Below are 17,578 nucleotides of genomic sequence, written 5' to 3'. Positions count from 1 at the left end.
ACTTCCGCTTCATGCACAACCAAGGAGGAAGGTTGTAGATGCATAGAGTCACGGGCCAGGTGCTATGGCTGGAGCTCTGCTCGCCAAAAGGATTCATGCCATCAGTACTTAGACCAAATCTTATGTTCCTTGCGTCAGCTGCAAAATCTTTGAACACTCTGTCGATCTTTCTCCATTGCGTTCCATCAGCGGTGTGTCTCAACTCCCCGTCGGACTTACGGTCCTCTTTGTGCCATCGCAACGACTTGGCATGCTTTTTGTTCATGAACAGACGTTTCCATCGTGGTATTATAGGAGCATACCACATCACCTTGGCGGGAACCCTCTTCCTGGGTTTCTCGCCCTCAACATCGTCACCAGGGTCATCGCCTCTGATCTTATAACGCAATGCAGTGCATACAGGGCATTCATTCAAATTCTCGTATTCACCGCGGTAGAGGATGCAGGCGTTAATGCATGCATGTATCTTCAGAACCTCTAAACCTAGAGGGCAGACAACCTTCTTTGCTTCGTACGTACTGACGGGCAACTCGTTATTCTTCGGAAACATATTCTTCAACATTTTCAGCAAATTTTCAAATGATGAGTCACCTACACCTTCCTGTGCCTTCCATTTTAGCAATTCCAGTGTGCAGCCCAGCTTTTTCAGACTATTATCGCATCCTGGATACAACGACTTTTTGTGATGCTCTAACATGCGATCCAAATTCTCCCTATCCTTGTCAGTTTCGCAGCGTCTCCGTGCATCAGCAATGGTCCGACCAAGATCATCAGCGGGCTCATCATGTGCCTCTTCTTCACCTTCACCTAACCCTTCCCCACCTTCAGCATCGTCCTCCATGAAAGTATCACCGAAATGATCATGATAGTTGTCATCGATATCATCCCCTTCTTCATCTTCTTCCATTCTAACCCCTCTTTCTCCATGCTTGGTCCAACAATTATAGCTTCGCATGAAACCGTGCCAAAGCAGGTGCATGTGAACGTCTCTTGAGGAGGAGTAACCCTTCTGATTCTTACAGACAACACATGGACAGATAATAAAACCTTGCTGCTTGTTCGCATTTGCCACCACGAGGAAATCTTTCAAACCCGTAGTGAACTCGCCTGAGAGTCGGGGACCGTACATCCATTGCCGATTCATCTGCATTATTATTATATAAAGTATATAATTAACCATCATGCATTTGTTAAACTAACTAGCTAGAAATAATACAAATTAAACAATGAACTACACACATGCATATTTTATCAATGACACATGAAAGGTTCAAGTTGCTAACCGCGATCGCGAAGGAAAAATAAATGAGAAAGCTCAAGTGTGGCTCGGACACTTCATATCATGTTTATTTCAGGCTCTCGGGCATTTCATCGAACACCTTGTGTGCATAGGAGGAACCAAAAGCAAACCCACCACCCCCTTCTGAAAATTGTGAAGTGAGCTGAGTGAAGTGAAGTGAGCTGAGTCCTATATATAGGGATGGGCCTTTAGTCCCGGTTGGCCTGGCCAACCGCGACTAAAGGCCTTCGGGGACCTTTAGTCCCGGTTGGCCAGGCCAACCGCGACTAAAGCCCCTCCCGTCCGCCAGCTAGATGGGCCTTTAGTCCCGGTTGGCCTGGCCAACCGCGACTAAAGGCCTTCGGGGACCTTTAGTCCCGGTTGGCCAGGCCAACCGCGACTAAATCCCCTCCCGTTCGCCAGCTGTCGACCGAGTGCGCTGGGCCCAGATAGTTGGTCGCGGGTCTCCTCCCGAACCGCGACTAAAGACCCCTTTTGTCGCGGTTTGATTATTTTGGGGACTAATGGGGGCGTATGGAAGCCTCTTTTTCTACTAGTGAACTCATCCACACAAACATACCTTAGCGACCTCGGAGCTAGCTTTCCCCACCCTATGAAACCATGGAGGCGGCTCTCGTGAGTGCCACGACGGGGGCCCTGAAACCCGTCATCAGGAAGCTGGCCACCCTGTTGGGTGACGAGTACAAGCGTGTCAAGGGGGTGCGCAAGGAGATCAAGTCCCTGACTCATGAACTCTCCGCCATGGATGCTTTTCTCATGAAGATGTCAGCGGAGGAGGATCCGGATATGCAAGATAAAGTTTGGATGAATGAGGTACGGGAGCTGTCCTATGACATAGATGATTTCATAGACGAATTTCTGAAATATGTCAATGATGAAGACACTAAGCCGGATAACTTCATGGAGAAGATCAAGTTCTTCCTGGGAAAGATGAAGACCCGGCGCCAAATTGGCAAAGAAATTGAAGATTTGAAGAAACAAATTATTGAGGTCGGCGAGAGGAATGCAAGGTACAAGACTCATGATACCTTCTCCAAGACCCTCAGTACATCTGTTGACCCTAGAGCTCTTGTTATCTTTGAGAATGCATCAAAACTAGTTGGAATGGATGCACCAAAAAATGAGATAATCAAACTGTTGAAAGAAGAAGATGGACATGTGCCAACAAAATCACTATTAAAGATAGTCTCCATCGTTGGATCTGGAGGAATGGGCAAGACAACTCTTGCAAACCAAGTGCTAAAAGAAAAATTCGACTGTCGAGCTTTCATATCAGTGTCACGAAATCCAGACATGATGAATACCCTAAGAACTATTCTTAGTAAAGTTAGGGATCAACGTTATGCTGAAACGGAAGAAGGAAGCGTGCAGCAGCTAATTATCAACATCAAAGAGTACCTACTAGATAAAAGGTATATATTATCCATATATTTTCCTTCCGCATTTATTGAATGTATAAACATTTATACTGATACATATGTCATAGGAACATTACTAATATAATTACTGTACGGGCCCCTATTGTTGTTTTTCTTTATAAATAGAAGATTACTAGTATGATTTATTTAGCAAGGAATTCCATAAATTTACATCCAATTTTTCCTCATGTGTTTTTAGGAAATGTAATGTCAAATGCTTGTAGTAATGTCCTTGTAGGTTCCCCGAACAAGAAGTGAATACATAATGTACAGAGTACAAATAAGAATAGGTGTGGATGCACTAGTAGAAAAAGGGGCTTTCGTTTGGGCCTGGCCAGCCCATTAGTCCCGGTTCTGCCACGAACCGGGACGAATGGAGGCATTTGTCCCGGTTCGTGAGCCCAGGGGGCCAGCCGGGGCCTCCACTAGTAGGAAAAGGGGCTTTTACCCCGGTTCATAAGGGCCTTTAGTCCCGGTTCTGGAACCGGGACTAAAGGGTCGTTACTAATGCCCTAGCCCTTTAGTCCCGGTTCTTACACGAACCGGGACTAAAGGCCGTCCATGTGGCCGGTGCGGGGAGCCCAGGCAGGAGGGCCTTTGGTCCCGGTTGGTGCCACCAACCGGGACCAATAGGCAGGGCCTTTTGTCCCGGTTGGTGTCACCAACCGGGACCAATAGGCATCCACGCGTCAGCAGCTGGCAGGAGCTGAGGTTTTTGTTTTTTTTGAAAGGGGGTGGTTTAGGGGTTTTGGGGGGTTAATTTAGGTGTTTCATATATTGTGTTAGCTAGCTAATTAATAGAGAGAAGTGTCCTCTCTTATCTCCGTGCTTGGTCGACGCTACGTGCTATATACGTTTGGAGAGGAGTAGACACGCTAGCTAGTAATCAAATGAAGGAAACAGAAGATCGTCATGAACATATGCATACAGAGAGAAGTGATATCGACCACCTCTCCTTCTCCGAGATATTGGTCGAACAACAAGTTCTCGTATATCTATCCGACACTACCGGCTACATATATACAATAATTATCTCTTACAATACAATCTCCTAATTAAATTGTAGGAACACAGGGTCCACATAGTATTCTCCGTTTTCAGCGATCACGTGGTCAAGGAAGAATGCCGCCAATTCCTCTTGAATTCCTCGCATACGATCTTCTGCTAGGAGTTCATCCCGCTTCCGAAACATCTAATTTGAAGAAGGGGGTCAATACATATATATATGAATAAATGAAACTCAACACAAATGATGGTAATAAAATAAAATTGTGAATATTATTGCTTACGCACTTCATATTGTTCTTCAGTGTAGCCCCGCTCACAGGTCGTGTAGCGGATGGACTCGCAAACGTAGTATCCACAGTAATTATTTCCGGGTTCCTGCCACAACCACTTTACAAGAAATAGAGGTCAATCAAACTGATAAGCAAGCATGCTAAATGGTATTGATGAAACTAGCGCTTGAATCACTAGGAGATGCGCGGAACATGCTACTATAGTACTTACTTTCGGGTGATTAAATTGCAGCTTCTTCGGCAGTCCCGGAGCTTTTGAGGTGAATTTTCTCCAAACTCTGCCAGACAAAGAAAACAATTACTTGATATCAGGAAATGAACAAAGTTGCTGATATGGTGGATAATGATCGATTTAAATTACTTCTCGAGCATTTGAGTCATGTTCGCATAGTCCTGGGGATCTTTTCGTCTTGAGTCTAAGACGGTTACTACTCCCTGCTCAAGCTTAATCTCTAGGAGAATATAGTGGAAGCTGCGCATGCATGCATAAGTCATCAATTACATTACCATAACCTGGACTAATAAGGGAAACCGAATATGCACAAGACAGTAACACTCACTTGAAGTTGTAAGGAAAGAGTATTATATCTTTGTTTTGATTTAATACCAACGATTGTAGCAAGTTGGCCTCGGCTTCTTTGGGATGTTTTTCAACCGTATATGCATCTATGAGATTTGTGTTAATGAACCCAATATCACCGATTTGTCTTTTGTTCAATTCGGCGATCTTCAATCTGCATAATATAGTGAGGATAAGTATAAATACATGCAATGAAAGAGCTGACCTATATAGAGAGACTTAATGACAGAAGTAGTACTACTTACAGACAGTAGCAAGTGATCGTTGTTTTATCGAGGGCCTTTTGATTGTAAAACTGGAAGAAATCCTCAAATGGAACACTCAGCAGATCAATTCCAACGAGGTCATGCTCCGGTTTAACTCTCAGCGTCAAAGTATCCATCCCATCAGACTCTCTGCAGGTTTTCATGTACCAATCATGTAGTCTTCGCATCATCGTGCTTAGAGATCTTTCATCTTTGACGAGAGGCTTCCCGTAATGGTATTTGTGTTCGTCCACCTCCATGATTTCATAATGTACATCGTCGGGTAGGTAATCTCCAAGATTGCTATAACCGGGCACCATACTCGGATCATTAGCGACGATGTCTTTTGACACCTTGAGCGGGGGGCACGATTGGTTCGCTTGTTCGCCGAGCTGGCAATTTTTTTCCCAGCTCGTCGTTCTTTCATCCTTTTATCACTGACAGTACTTCCCGACCACTCCGCTTCGGCATATGTCTTTGCAAGAACGCGCTCATAGTTGCCTCTCGGCGGAGACTTTGGTGGTTTTGTCAGGGCAGCCAGAGTGCGCTTTGCTTTCACCGGATCTACCTTCTCCTCCGGAGGTGGATGTTTCTTTGCTTTCACCCCTTCAAAGAAGTTCTTCACTTCGGCTCGCACGATCTTCGCGTTCTCCTCCTCGGTCCTCTCGTATGGTAACTTCTCTGGAGTCTTCAGAGAAGGAGCGAATCTGTATTGCCTCCCGCCTCTGGCAGCTGTACTGCTAGATGCCGGCAGAGCAGACGGAGCGGCTGCGGCTGTCTTCTTTCCTTGCTTACGAGGCGGAGGAGAAGGACTACGACGCGCCGGAGCAGCCACAGCGGCGGCGGGTCTCTTCCGCCCTTGCTTACGAGGCGGAGAAGGAGGAGGCTGGCTGCTCTGGCGCGCCGGCGCTGGCGGAGAAGGAGGCGGAGTGCCGCCACGCGCCGGAGAAGGAGGCTGAGTGCCCTGATCACTTGCCGGAGGAGGAGGCGGAGTGCCCTTACTCGCCGGAGCCGTCCAGTTCGGAAGCTTGGTGAGCTCCTTCCGCCATAGGCATGGAGTCTTCAGAGCAGAACCCAGCCGAGTCTCCCCTTCACCGGTAGGGTGGTCAAGCTGGAGCTCCTCAAATCCCTCCGTTATTTCATCCACCATCACCCTAGCATATCCTTCTGGAATCGGCCGGCAGTGGTAGGTTGCGCCGGGTTCAGTAGGTAAAACAGAGCCAACAGCCGCCTTGACTATGAAGTTCTGCCATTCCGCCATAAGGTGGCAATGTTGAGACTCCGTGATAGCATCCACGGGGTAGCTAGCAGGAGCCGCATGCTCCAGCTGAAGCAACTCGGTGGAAGCCACGCTGCTTCTCCGCTGAGATGGCGGTGTAGCTTCGGGGGCAGTTTCGGCATCTCGATTGCCGTCTCGTTCCTCTAGCGCTTGAACCCTTTCGTGCAGCTTCTGAATTTGGATCTGCTCCACTTTTTTCCTCCTCTCCTGGGTTTTGTAACCGCCCGCGTCCGGAAAACCAGCCTTCCACGGAACGGAGGCGTGCCTCGTGTCCGTCCAGGGTGCTCAGGATCCCCGAGGGCCATTGTGAGCTCGTCGTTCTCTCTGTCTGGAACGAACGTCCCTTGCTGCGCTGCATCGATATATTGCTGAATCTTCTTGACTGGTATTCTCAAAAGCTCGTTCGTCCAAACGTACCTCCCTGTTACAGGGTCCAAGGTTCCGCCAGCCCCGAAGAACCAAGTCCGGCAACGGTCTGTCCAGTTCATTGTCTGTGGTTTGATCCCCTTTTCAAGCAGATCATTCTCAGCCTTGGCCCACTTAGGTCGGGCTTTGAGGTAGCCACCTGACCCCGTGCGATGGTGAAGCTTCTTCTTCGCAGCATTCTTCTTGTTTGTTGCTGACATCTTCTTACTCTTTTCCGATGTCTTGTGGGCCACAAATGCGGGCCTGTGATCTCTTATCTTCTCATACCGGCCGATGAATTCTGGTGTCTCTTCTTTGTCGACAAACGTTTTCAGCTCATTCTTCCACCTCCTGAATAGGTCTGCCATCTTCTTAAGAGCATGAGACTTGATTAATTGCTCTATAACTGGCTTCTCCGGATCCTCCTCTGGTGGTAGGGTGAAATTTGCCTTCAGCTCAGTCCAAAGATCATCATTCTGCATATCATTGACATAAGACACCTCAGGGTCTTCCTTCTTAGGCTTATACCATTGGTGGATGCTGATCGTGATCTTGTCACTAACTAGAACCCCGCACTGAGCAGCAAAAGCATCCTTTTGTCCGGAGGGGTTCAATCGGTTGGCCGTCGCGCGCGATTGCTGTGATCTCAAACCTTTCATCCGAGCGCAACTTTCTCTTCGGGCCTCGTCTCTTTACCGAAGTTGTGCTCGATCCGGAGGGCTAGAAAAAAGAAGAAAGACGAGTGTTAATTAATATGTGTACATACCAAAACAATGAATGCATCAATTAGCTAGTCAGCATAGGCTTAACTAATATATTTACCTGGCCGGACTCTGTTCGGTCACCGGAGCCGTCACCACGGGCTCCTTCTTGCACCAGCATTGGGTCACCGGAGCCATCATAATCATGTCTTTCCTCCTCCACTCTTCGATCACCGTAGCCTGCTTCTTCACCCTGTTCTTCCAAACCATCGTTGTCGTTAAGATACGACAAGATATCACCTCCGGCTAAGATTATTTCCCCCAACACCTCTTCTGCTTGCTCATCTCGTCCGTGCTCCATTGTTTCTGCAAATATTACAACATGGCAATTATTACACAAACATGACAGCAGGTGGATATATTAGTGCAAACGTAGACCTAGCTTATTCCGGGTTTGGGGTGGCCTAGGCAATGCTTCAAGGGTAGGGGCGCGGCGGGAGGGGGTAGGAGACTGACATCGTTTTTTTCTAGGGTTTGGGTGTCCTCGAGAGTTTTGGTCGAGCGAGAGGGCCGGGGGTGCTCCCGTGGTATAAGTTTATCACGGTCGAGAGGGCGTATACATATCGACCGTCCATCATGTCGAAGTTATCTGGGAGGGAGTTATATATATCGACAACGACGACATACACACACGGGAAAATAATGTTATCGGGGAGGGGGTATATCGACCGCCCACGTGTTGAAGTTATCGGGAGGGGGTTATATCGACAACGACGACATACATACACGGGAAAATAATGTTATCGAGGAGGGGGTATATCGACCCCCCCTCGTGTTGAAGTTATCCCCCCTCGTGTTGAAGTTATCGGGAGGGGGTAATATCGACAACGACGACATACATACACGGGAAAATAATGTTATCGGGGGGGGGGGGGTATATCGACCCCCCACGTGTTGAAGTTATCAGGAGGGGGTTATATCGACAACGACGACATATATACACGGGAAAATAATGTTATCGGGGAGGGGGTATATCGACCCCCCTCGTGTTGAAGTTATCCCCCCTCGTGTTGAAGTTATCGGGAGGGGTATATATCGACGACGACAGACCCGATAAAACATAAGAAAACGAAGAAGAAATAAAAAGAGGAGAAGAAGAAAGGAATAGAGGAGAAGAAGAAAAAATAGAATATTTTCTATTTCTTCTTCTCCTCCTCTATTCCTTTCTTCTTCTCCTCTTCTTTTTCTTCCTTTTTCCTCTTCTTATTTATTTCTCCTCTTCTTCCTCTCTTCTTCTTCTTTCTTTCCTCTTCTTACTTTCTTCTTTCCTATCCTTCTTTTTCTTCTTCTTCCCTTCCTAGCTAGATATATAAAACTTTTCTAAAATTGTAACTTTTGCATATATATAAAACTTTTCCATGGATCATCATTTCTCATATATATCGAATATATATCCATTGTCATACATAAAAACTTTCTATGAACAAAAAAACATTTTTGACATATATATTCATACATTTTGAACATCTACATACATACAAATTTTTTTTGTTCACATATACATTATAGCCACATACACATATACATCACATATGAACAAAAAAAATTAAACTAATAAAAAAAAACATATAGCCACATATGAACAAAAACATATAGCCACATACATACACATATACATTATATATATATGATCAAAAAACAATTAAGTTAATAAAAAACAGAGCCGGGGCGGCTAGGACGATGGCGACGGCGGGGGCGGCGAGGGCGCCGGCGCGCGGGGGCGGGACGGGGCGGGGGCGGCGAGGCGCCGGCGAGCACGCGCGGGCCGGGCAGGGGGCTCGGGGCGCCGAGGCGGCGCGCCCGAGCAGGGGAGCACGAGGCGGGGCGGCACGTGGGGGCAGGGCGACGGCGACGAGCACCGGGCGGCGAACCGTCGAGGCAAGGGCGCGGGGCGACGGCGACGAGGAGCGGGCGGCGACGGCGAGCACGGGCAGCCTGGCGGCGTCAGGGGCAACTAGCGAGGGATCTGAAAATTTCCCAAGTGTTGGCTTATATAGGCACACCTTTGGTCCCGGTTGGTGGCACCAACCGGGACTATGGTCTCGGTTGGTGCCACCAACCGGGACCAAAGGTCCCTTTTCAGCAGCGCAAAGGGCGGGAAGCGGCGGCCTTTGGTCCCGGTTGGTGGCACCAACCGGGACTAAAGGGGGGGCATTGGTCCCGGTTGGTGCCACCAACCGGGACCAAAGGCCTTGCGCTGCCCGCGGCCAAAAGTTTAGTCCCACCTCACTAGTTGAGAGGGGCTCGGAGTGGTTTATAAGCCACACTGCGGCTGCCCTCTCGAGCTCCTCTCAAATGCAGGCTTACGGGCCTAATGTCACACTGTGCTGTCTGTGGGCCTATTGGGCCTTCTGCGGGCCTGAATCCTGGCCCAGGTTGCGTTTCTAGTCGTATTCAGGCCGTGGTGACCCAATACGTGGCAGTTTTAAAAAAAATCCTGTTTTTTGGTTCTGTTTTTTGCATTATTTATTTTCTTTTGTTTTTTGCTTTATTTTTTAATTCTTTTTGCTTTTAGGTCAGCAAAATTATAAACTGTCTGTTAGTGCCATTAGTTTTAGAAAAAATATAAACTTTCTATTAGTGCCATTAGTTCTTTATGAAAATTCTTTTTGCTGTATTTAGTTTTTTTGTTTTCTTTTTTGCTATATTTATTTTGTTTTGTTTCTACTTACAACAAAAAACTTATTTATTTTATTTTATTTTGTTTCTAATTACTTATTTATTTTACTTTATGATAATTCTTTTTGCTATTAAAGTTTCTATCAAAAAAAGTTCTTTATGAAAATTCTTTTTGCTTTTAATGATTAAAAATAAAAAAGAGGCGCAATGCTCGTTGATTTGCTTCAAGCCTTTCGGAATAGTGTAGACTGCACTGCACATAGCTCGATGCAGTCTACCTTATTCCTCAAGGCTTGAAGCTAAGCAACGTGAGCATTGCGCCTCTTCTTCATCGTCTCTGCACTCAGGGTTTATAAACCGCTCCTAGTGCCTCTCAGCTAGCGAGGTGGGACTAAAAAACTGCTTAGTAAGAAACTCTAGTAACGGTTCGTGCCACGAACAGGTACTAAAGGTGCTCGTGGGGCCACAGCCTCACTAGTACCGGTTCGTGGCACCAACAGGGACCAAAGGGTGGAATTGGTCCCGGTTCGTGCCACCAACCGGGACCAATGGCCTTGCACAGCGGCGTGGTGGTGAGTTTAGTCCCACCTCGCTAGCTAAGAGAGAGCCGCACCTGTTTATAAGGTGCGGTGCGCCTGAGCTGTCGAGCTCCTCTCTAAAGCAGGTTTACGGGCCTAACCTCTCTGTACATGCCTGTGGGCCTACTGGGCCTTCTGCGGGCCTGAATCCTGGCCCATGGATGGGTTTCTAATCGTATTCAGGCCATGGTGGCCCAGTAGGTGGCATAATTTTAAATTTTTGGCCTGTTATTTTTCATGCATTTACTAATTATTTTGAGCTATAAGTGTCGGGACCCCGATTCTAAGTCACACCGATCTAGCATGTAACACCTCATATCACTTTGCAGCCTCACGCACGGTATTCCCACGGGTGTCGCCTTACCATGGCCCGGGAACGTTTGCGCCTTTTGGCTCACGTATATGACAATGTCGCTAGCATCCATATGACAGAGAACCCGGGCCGACATGGCTAGTCGTGAACCCAAAGCGGCACTAACGTATGGGGACAGGCATACATGGATCAACATCGAGCGTGTCGGTCAGCAACGTGTGAATCCGGGCTGTAGCGCTGGGCTAACAGGACTCCGGGAACCCGGGCTGTAGCAGGCTAGGCAGGACTCCGGATGTCACCGCGTGACATTTCCCCGAAGGGACAGACACAGGAACGAAATGAAACACATGCCGGCCAATCAAGTGTCCAGAGCAGTAGTGCTGGGCTAGCAGGACTCCGGTGAACCGGGCTGTAGCGGACTACTATGGCTCAAGGAGGCACTAGACTACATTTCCCCATAAGAGAGGCTGCCAAGGATAAACAACTAGATTGTCGGATCCCACACATAGCAATACACGTTACACGTACGCATAACATGCAAGTATGTGTTGTACAACATGGCATCACAACATAACGCGAACTCATATAGATAAAAGGCCCACAAGAGCCACATAGCATTAAGTACAAACAGGGGTCACATGACCCATCATTCAGAGCATACAAGCAACGGAAGCATTACATGTCTGAGTACAGACAACTATAAAAGAAAAAGGCTGAGAAGCCTGACTATCTACAAGACCCTCCCAAGGGTACAAGATCGTAGCTGAGGTACAAGCTACTCGTCGAAGTCCAAGCGGAGCTACTAGTAAGACTGAAGTCTCCGCTGCAAAAACATAAATAAAGCAACATGAGTACGAAGGTACTCAGCAAGACTTACATCAGATCCTATCTTACATGCATTTGTATCAAGAAGGTAGTGTGGGGTTTAGTTGCAGCAAGCCATCTTTGACTTAGTGGCTATCCTGTTCTACGACTACGAGAAACTTCTTTGAGGTAAGAAGGCGCACACGAGTCCACTAATCACCACCTCAATACACCACTATGGATTCAGTCCCGTCTCACCACGAGAAGCCTTCCATAGCACTCACACTTATCTTGAGCATTGTAGAGTATCCACTTCAAGTTGTCTATGTACCACGTAAGCATCCAAGAAGTCCATAACCGAGGACACGGCTATTCGAATAGATCTTGATAACCCTGCAGGGGTGTACTGTGTCACACACGCTCTCGCCACTTACCGCCATGTACACGTCATGTACCTCGGCAACCTTCAAGCGGAAGCCTGGCGAGGGTGTCGGCCACGACCTGACTAACCACACAAGACTCTAGTCCAGGTTTATCGCCTATTCGGGTTCCATCCGCAAGGAGATCCGGCCGGGGTGTCGCTCACGGCCCCAAACGATGTGTGCAGGGTTCCCGAGCCCACCATCCGGGTGCCACTCGGTACACCGGGCCACGTGTGCCTAGTCTGTCCCAAGCCCACCCTGCCGGGTGCCACTAGGTAGAAAGATAACACTACCTACAAACACCAGAAACTAGTTGCAACTCCTGGACAGAGACCAAGTTGGTTAATAAGTCGAGAGGGGTCGAGTTACCGGAACCCAATGTGTGGTAGTAGCTAGTCATTGGACAACATACACAGAACTCAGTGCTTAAGGACGGTTCCAATGAGACAACCCACCATGTACTCCTACATGGCCTCTCACCGCTACCTTTACCAAGTCGTGTTCACACGCTTAACTCTCGGCACCAGAACATATTGTAACACTCCAATTCATTCCCAATGAACCAGACCTGACACAACTCTAAGCAATAGCAGGCAAGGCATGGTAGGGACACAACATGGCTCAATCAACTCCTACACATGCTAGTGGGTTTCAACTATTTATTGTGGCAATGACAGGTCATGCAGAGGAATGGGTTCAACTACCGCAGCATAAAGTAGCAGTTGAATCGTTGTTGTCCTAATGCAGTAAAAGAGAGCAGGAGCGAGAGAGTAGGTTTGTATCGGAATGAACAAAGGGGGTTTGCTTGCCTGGTAGATCAACAGGGTGGCACTGCTCGTCAGATAGGTACTCTGGAACACTCTCCGGAGCAGGACCTATCGAGAAGGAACGGTGTCGACAATCAAAACACAATCATACGCAGCAATATGATGCATGAATATGGCATGAATATGTGATGTATTTTGAGCCAATGCATTTAGCATTCAACTTGGAAGAGATCCATTTGAACCAAAGGTTCAAATGCAACTCTAATTTAAGTCCTTATATATGCCATTTATATGTTTTCACTTATACAGTAGGTATAAGTTGGTTTGTCATGCATGAAACTAGTACAGATGGATAGATTGCATTTTTATGATAATTTTTCATATATAAATTATTTAAATCTGAGCTACGGTTGAATTTCTATGAATTTTAGAAGCTTTACTAATTTTCTGGAATTTCCTGATTTATGTTAAATCCAGAAAAAGGGTTTATTGCGTCAGCACTGCGTCATCATGACGTCAGCGGGTCAACGGTGCTGACCTGGTCAACCTGACGTGTGGGGGCCACACGTTAGTGTCACACGTTTTAAACAGAGGGTTTAATTTATTCTAATTATAGGATTAGGCGCAGGGGCCCACTGTCAGTGTGAGGGGGTTAGGTTAAATGGTGATTAGCTGGCAGGTCAGGCCCGCACGTCAGGCCGGCGAGGTCATCGCCGGCGACCTCTAGACGCGGCGGTGTCCACGATTTAGGCCACGGGGGCGGCGGCTAAGGGCACCGGGGCGTAGCCCGGGCTCTCGCGCATCCAGGGGAGGTGACGGAAGGATGCGGGGTGGCCGGGGCTCGCCGGAGCGGAGCTCGGGCGGCGGCCGGAGCACGGCTACGGGCGGGAGCTGGCTGCGGGGCACGGGGAGGCCACCCGAGGGGCTCTGCGGCACCCTCGTGGCACCAGGAGCACGGTGAGATGCTCGGGGCGAGCTGCGGTGGCTCTGGCCACGACGGTGACATGGTCGGCGGCGAGGCGCTCGCGGGCACGTCGGCTAGCACGGCTACGGCGCGAATTCGAGCGCGGGGACGGAGGTGAAACGGAGGGGAGCTCACGGAGGTTCGGCAGGCGTGCTCAGCGGCTCGGGGGAGGCTCTGGAGTCGACGGAGCGGCGACGGCGGTCTCCGGTGCTGGAGGTTGAAGACGACGGCGATTGCGGCGATGCGACGCATCCCTGGTCGCGTGGGTCGTCGGAGCGGTCGGAGACGAGCAAGCGGAGCGTCTGGGCACGAAGCGAGGGCGAGGCCGTGGCGGTGGGTGCGACACGGCGAGCGGTGGCGAAGGCAGCGCTCGGGCGCGGTGACAGAGAGCGAGGGAGAAAGTGAGGGAAAAAATGAGCAGGTCGACCGGATCGGGACGGCACCCGCGACGTCGCCCAGCGCGTCGCGCTAGCAGGGGAGAGGGCAGGCAGGCTGGTGGCGTGGCGGCACGGCGGTGCGCGCGTGTCGGCCACACGCCTGTCCGACTGGCGCGAGGACAACGACGACTGGCACTGGGCCAGTGGGCCGGCTGGGCTACTGGGCCAGGCCAGGCCTCGGGTGAGCACAGGTAAGCTTTTCCCTTTTTGTTTTGTTTTCTATTTTTCTGACATTTGTTCTGATTTAGTAGAATACTAAATCATTTTATTTTCTTATGCTAATTTTTGTAGGAGCTAGTGGTATTATTCCAGAGCTCCTCATCAACTAGCATAATTTTTGGACAATATTCTATATATATAACAATATATATCCAAAGCAAATAATTACTGCATTAATTCCAAAAGCCCAAAATAAATATTTATGGGCTCCTGAAAATATTGGTTTGATTTTTATCTCTGTCCAATATTTTCAGAGAGCAACATGAACATTTTCTTGGACCCTTTTGGAGCAATTTTTATCTGGGTCATTTCCAGAAATGATTCTGAGGTTTCACAGATCCCCATTTCAAATTTAAATGAGATTTAAACATGATGCACACATGACTAGCTAGTCTAGGTCATACCAGAACTAGGGATGTGACAACTCGCCCCCACTTGAAAGAATCTCGTCCCGAGATTCAGGGGTCGATGGAAAGAAGGTGGGGTACTCCAGTCGAAGACGATCTTCTCGCTCCCAAGTAGCTTCTCTCTCGGAATGATGAGACCACTGAACCTTGAGAAACTTGATGTTCTGACGTCGGGTGACATGCTCTGCTTGATCAAGAATGCAAATAGGGTACTCTCGATATGTGAGGTTATCTTGGAGATCAAGCGTTTCATGGTCCACTCCGTGGATGGGATCCGAGAAGCAACGCCTGAGTTGGGAGACATGGAAGACATCATGGACTCGAGAAAGATGTGGGGGTAGTTCCAACTGGTAGGCAACCTCTCCTCGTTTAGCGAGAATGCGAAAAGGACCAATGTAACACGGAGCCAACTTGCCCTTGATACCGAAATGATGGGTACCCTTTAGAGGAGTAACCCGAAGGTAAGCCTTGTCGCCAACTTCATAAGCCACTTCCTTATGACGATGGTCATACTGGCTCTTTTGACGAGACTGGGCTGTTTTCAAATTCTCATGAATGATGCAAACTTGCTCTTCTGCTTCCTGGATCATGTCCGGTCCAAAGAATTGTCTTTCACCGGTTTCTGACCAGTTCAAAGGTGTTCGACATCTTCGTCCATACAGAATCTCGAAAGGAGCTTTCTTAAGACTGGATTGATAGCTATTGTTATAAGCAAACTCGGTGAAAGGTAGGCATTTCTCCCAATCCATGCCGAATGAGATAACGCAAGCTCTAAGCATGTCTTCAAGAATTTGGTTGACCCTTTCCACCTGACCACTTGATTGAGGGTGGAAAGCGGTACTGAAGGAAAGATGGGTGCCCATGGCAGTTTGGAAACTCTCCCAGAAATGAGAAGTGAAGAGACTACCACGGTCTGAATTGATCTCTAGTGGAACACCATGAAGTGACACTATTCGAGAAATATATAAGTCAGCGAGCTGACTAGCAGTGATACTCTCTCGAACAGGTAGGAAGTGAGCCACTTTGGAAAGACGATCAATGACTACGAAGATAGCGTTATTCCCTTTCTTGGTCCTGGGAAAGCCGGTGATGAAGTCCATACCAACTTTATCCCATTTCCACTCAGGAATGGCTAAAGGTTGAAGGGTGCCAGCAGGCCTTTGATGCTCTGCCTTAACGCGACGACAAACGTCACAGTTAGCTATGAACTCAGCAATTTCTCTCTTCATCCTAGTCCACCTGAACCTCTGGCGTAGGTCCTGATACATCTTAGTACTACCGGGATGAATCGTGAGAGGAGATTCATGAGCCTCCTTAAGGATCAGTTGCCGAAGATGTTGCTTCTTGGGAACTACTAGACGGTTCTCGAAGAGAACAACACCTCGATCATCTATAGAGAAACTACCAGCAATACCCTTGGCAATGTTTCTCTTGATCCGGGTAATCCCCGTATCATGCTTCTGGGCTTCTATGATATGATCCACAAGAGTAGGCTTCGCCACCAAGGTAGAAAGGAATCCTTGAGGAGCAATGTGAAGGTTAAGCTTACAGAATTCCTCATGGAGAAGTGGTTGGCCCTGCTGCAACATAAGATTGTTGCAATAGGACATACGACTTAGCGCATCAGCCATGACATTGCCCTTGCCTGGGGTGTAGGTAATCCCTAAGTCGTAATCTGAGATCAACTCCAACCAACGTCTTTGCCTAAGGTTCAAATCTGGTTGGGTGAAAATATACTTGAGACTCTGGTGATCGGTGTAAATCTCGCAACGTTTACCGAGAAGGTAATGTCGCCATGTCTTGAGTGCATAGACTACGGCTGCAAGCTCTAGATCATGTGTAGGATAATTCTCCTCATGTGGATGCAACTGTCGAGATGCATAGGCAATCACATGACGATCCTGCATAAGAATGCAACCTAGTCCCTGTCGTGAGGCGTCGCAGTAGATAACAAAGTCTTTAGTGAAATCCGGTGGCACCAGTATGGGAGCAGAAGTCAGGCGTCTTTTCAGTTCCTGAAAACTGTATTCACACTGTGGGGACCACTCAAACTTTTTATCCTTCTTGAGAAGTTCCGTGAGGGGTTTGGCTACCTTGGAGAAGTTTTCAACGAAGCGGCGACAATTACTGGCTAGACCAAGGAAACTCCTAACTTGTTTAACTGTTTCAGGTGGAGTCCAATCAAGAACGGCCTGAACTCTCTCAGGATTGACAGCGATGCCCTTACCAGAGATCACATGGCCTAGGTAGGTCACTTCTGGCAACCAAAATTCGCACTTGGAGAACTTGGCATAAAGGCGGTGCTCTCTGAGTTTTTCTAACACAAGTCTAAGATGTTCGGCATGCTCTTCCTCGTTCTTCGAGTAGATAAGGATATCATCGAGGTAAACCACGACGAACTTGTCTAAGTACTCCATGAAGATCGAGTTCATCAAGCGGGAGAAGGTAGCTGGAGCATTGGTTAGACCAAAGGACATGACGGTGTACTCGTACTGGCCATAACGAGTGACAAAAGCCGTCTTAGGAATGTCCCCTTTTCTAATCTTGATTTGATGGTAGCCTAACCTCAAATCCATCTTGGAAAAGACTGAAGATCTAGCGAGCTGATCATACAGGTCGTTGATCCTGGGGAGCGGATACTTGTTCTTTATCGTGACCAAATTAACGGGACGATAATCTACAACCATCCGGTCCGTACCATCCTTCTTCTTGACGAAGAGGACGGGGCAAGCCCAAGGAGAAGAACTAGGACGGATGAAACC

At 48.1% G+C, this 17,578-nt stretch overlaps 1 pseudogene; it reads left to right on the top strand.

Annotated features, from left to right (window-relative positions):
* The first annotated feature begins 1,894 nt into the window (after positions 1-1,894).
* Positions 1,895-17,578, top strand: part of LOC109775073 (disease resistance protein RGA5-like) — a 69,996-nt pseudogene continuing 54,312 nt past the window's right edge.

The sequence above is a fragment of the Aegilops tauschii genome, chromosome 6 (assembly GCF_002575655.3).
Source record: "Aegilops tauschii subsp. strangulata cultivar AL8/78 chromosome 6, Aet v6.0, whole genome shotgun sequence".
Classification (NCBI taxonomy): domain Eukaryota; kingdom Viridiplantae; phylum Streptophyta; class Magnoliopsida; order Poales; family Poaceae; genus Aegilops; species Aegilops tauschii.
This window is presented reverse-complemented; position numbering and strand designations above follow the sequence as displayed.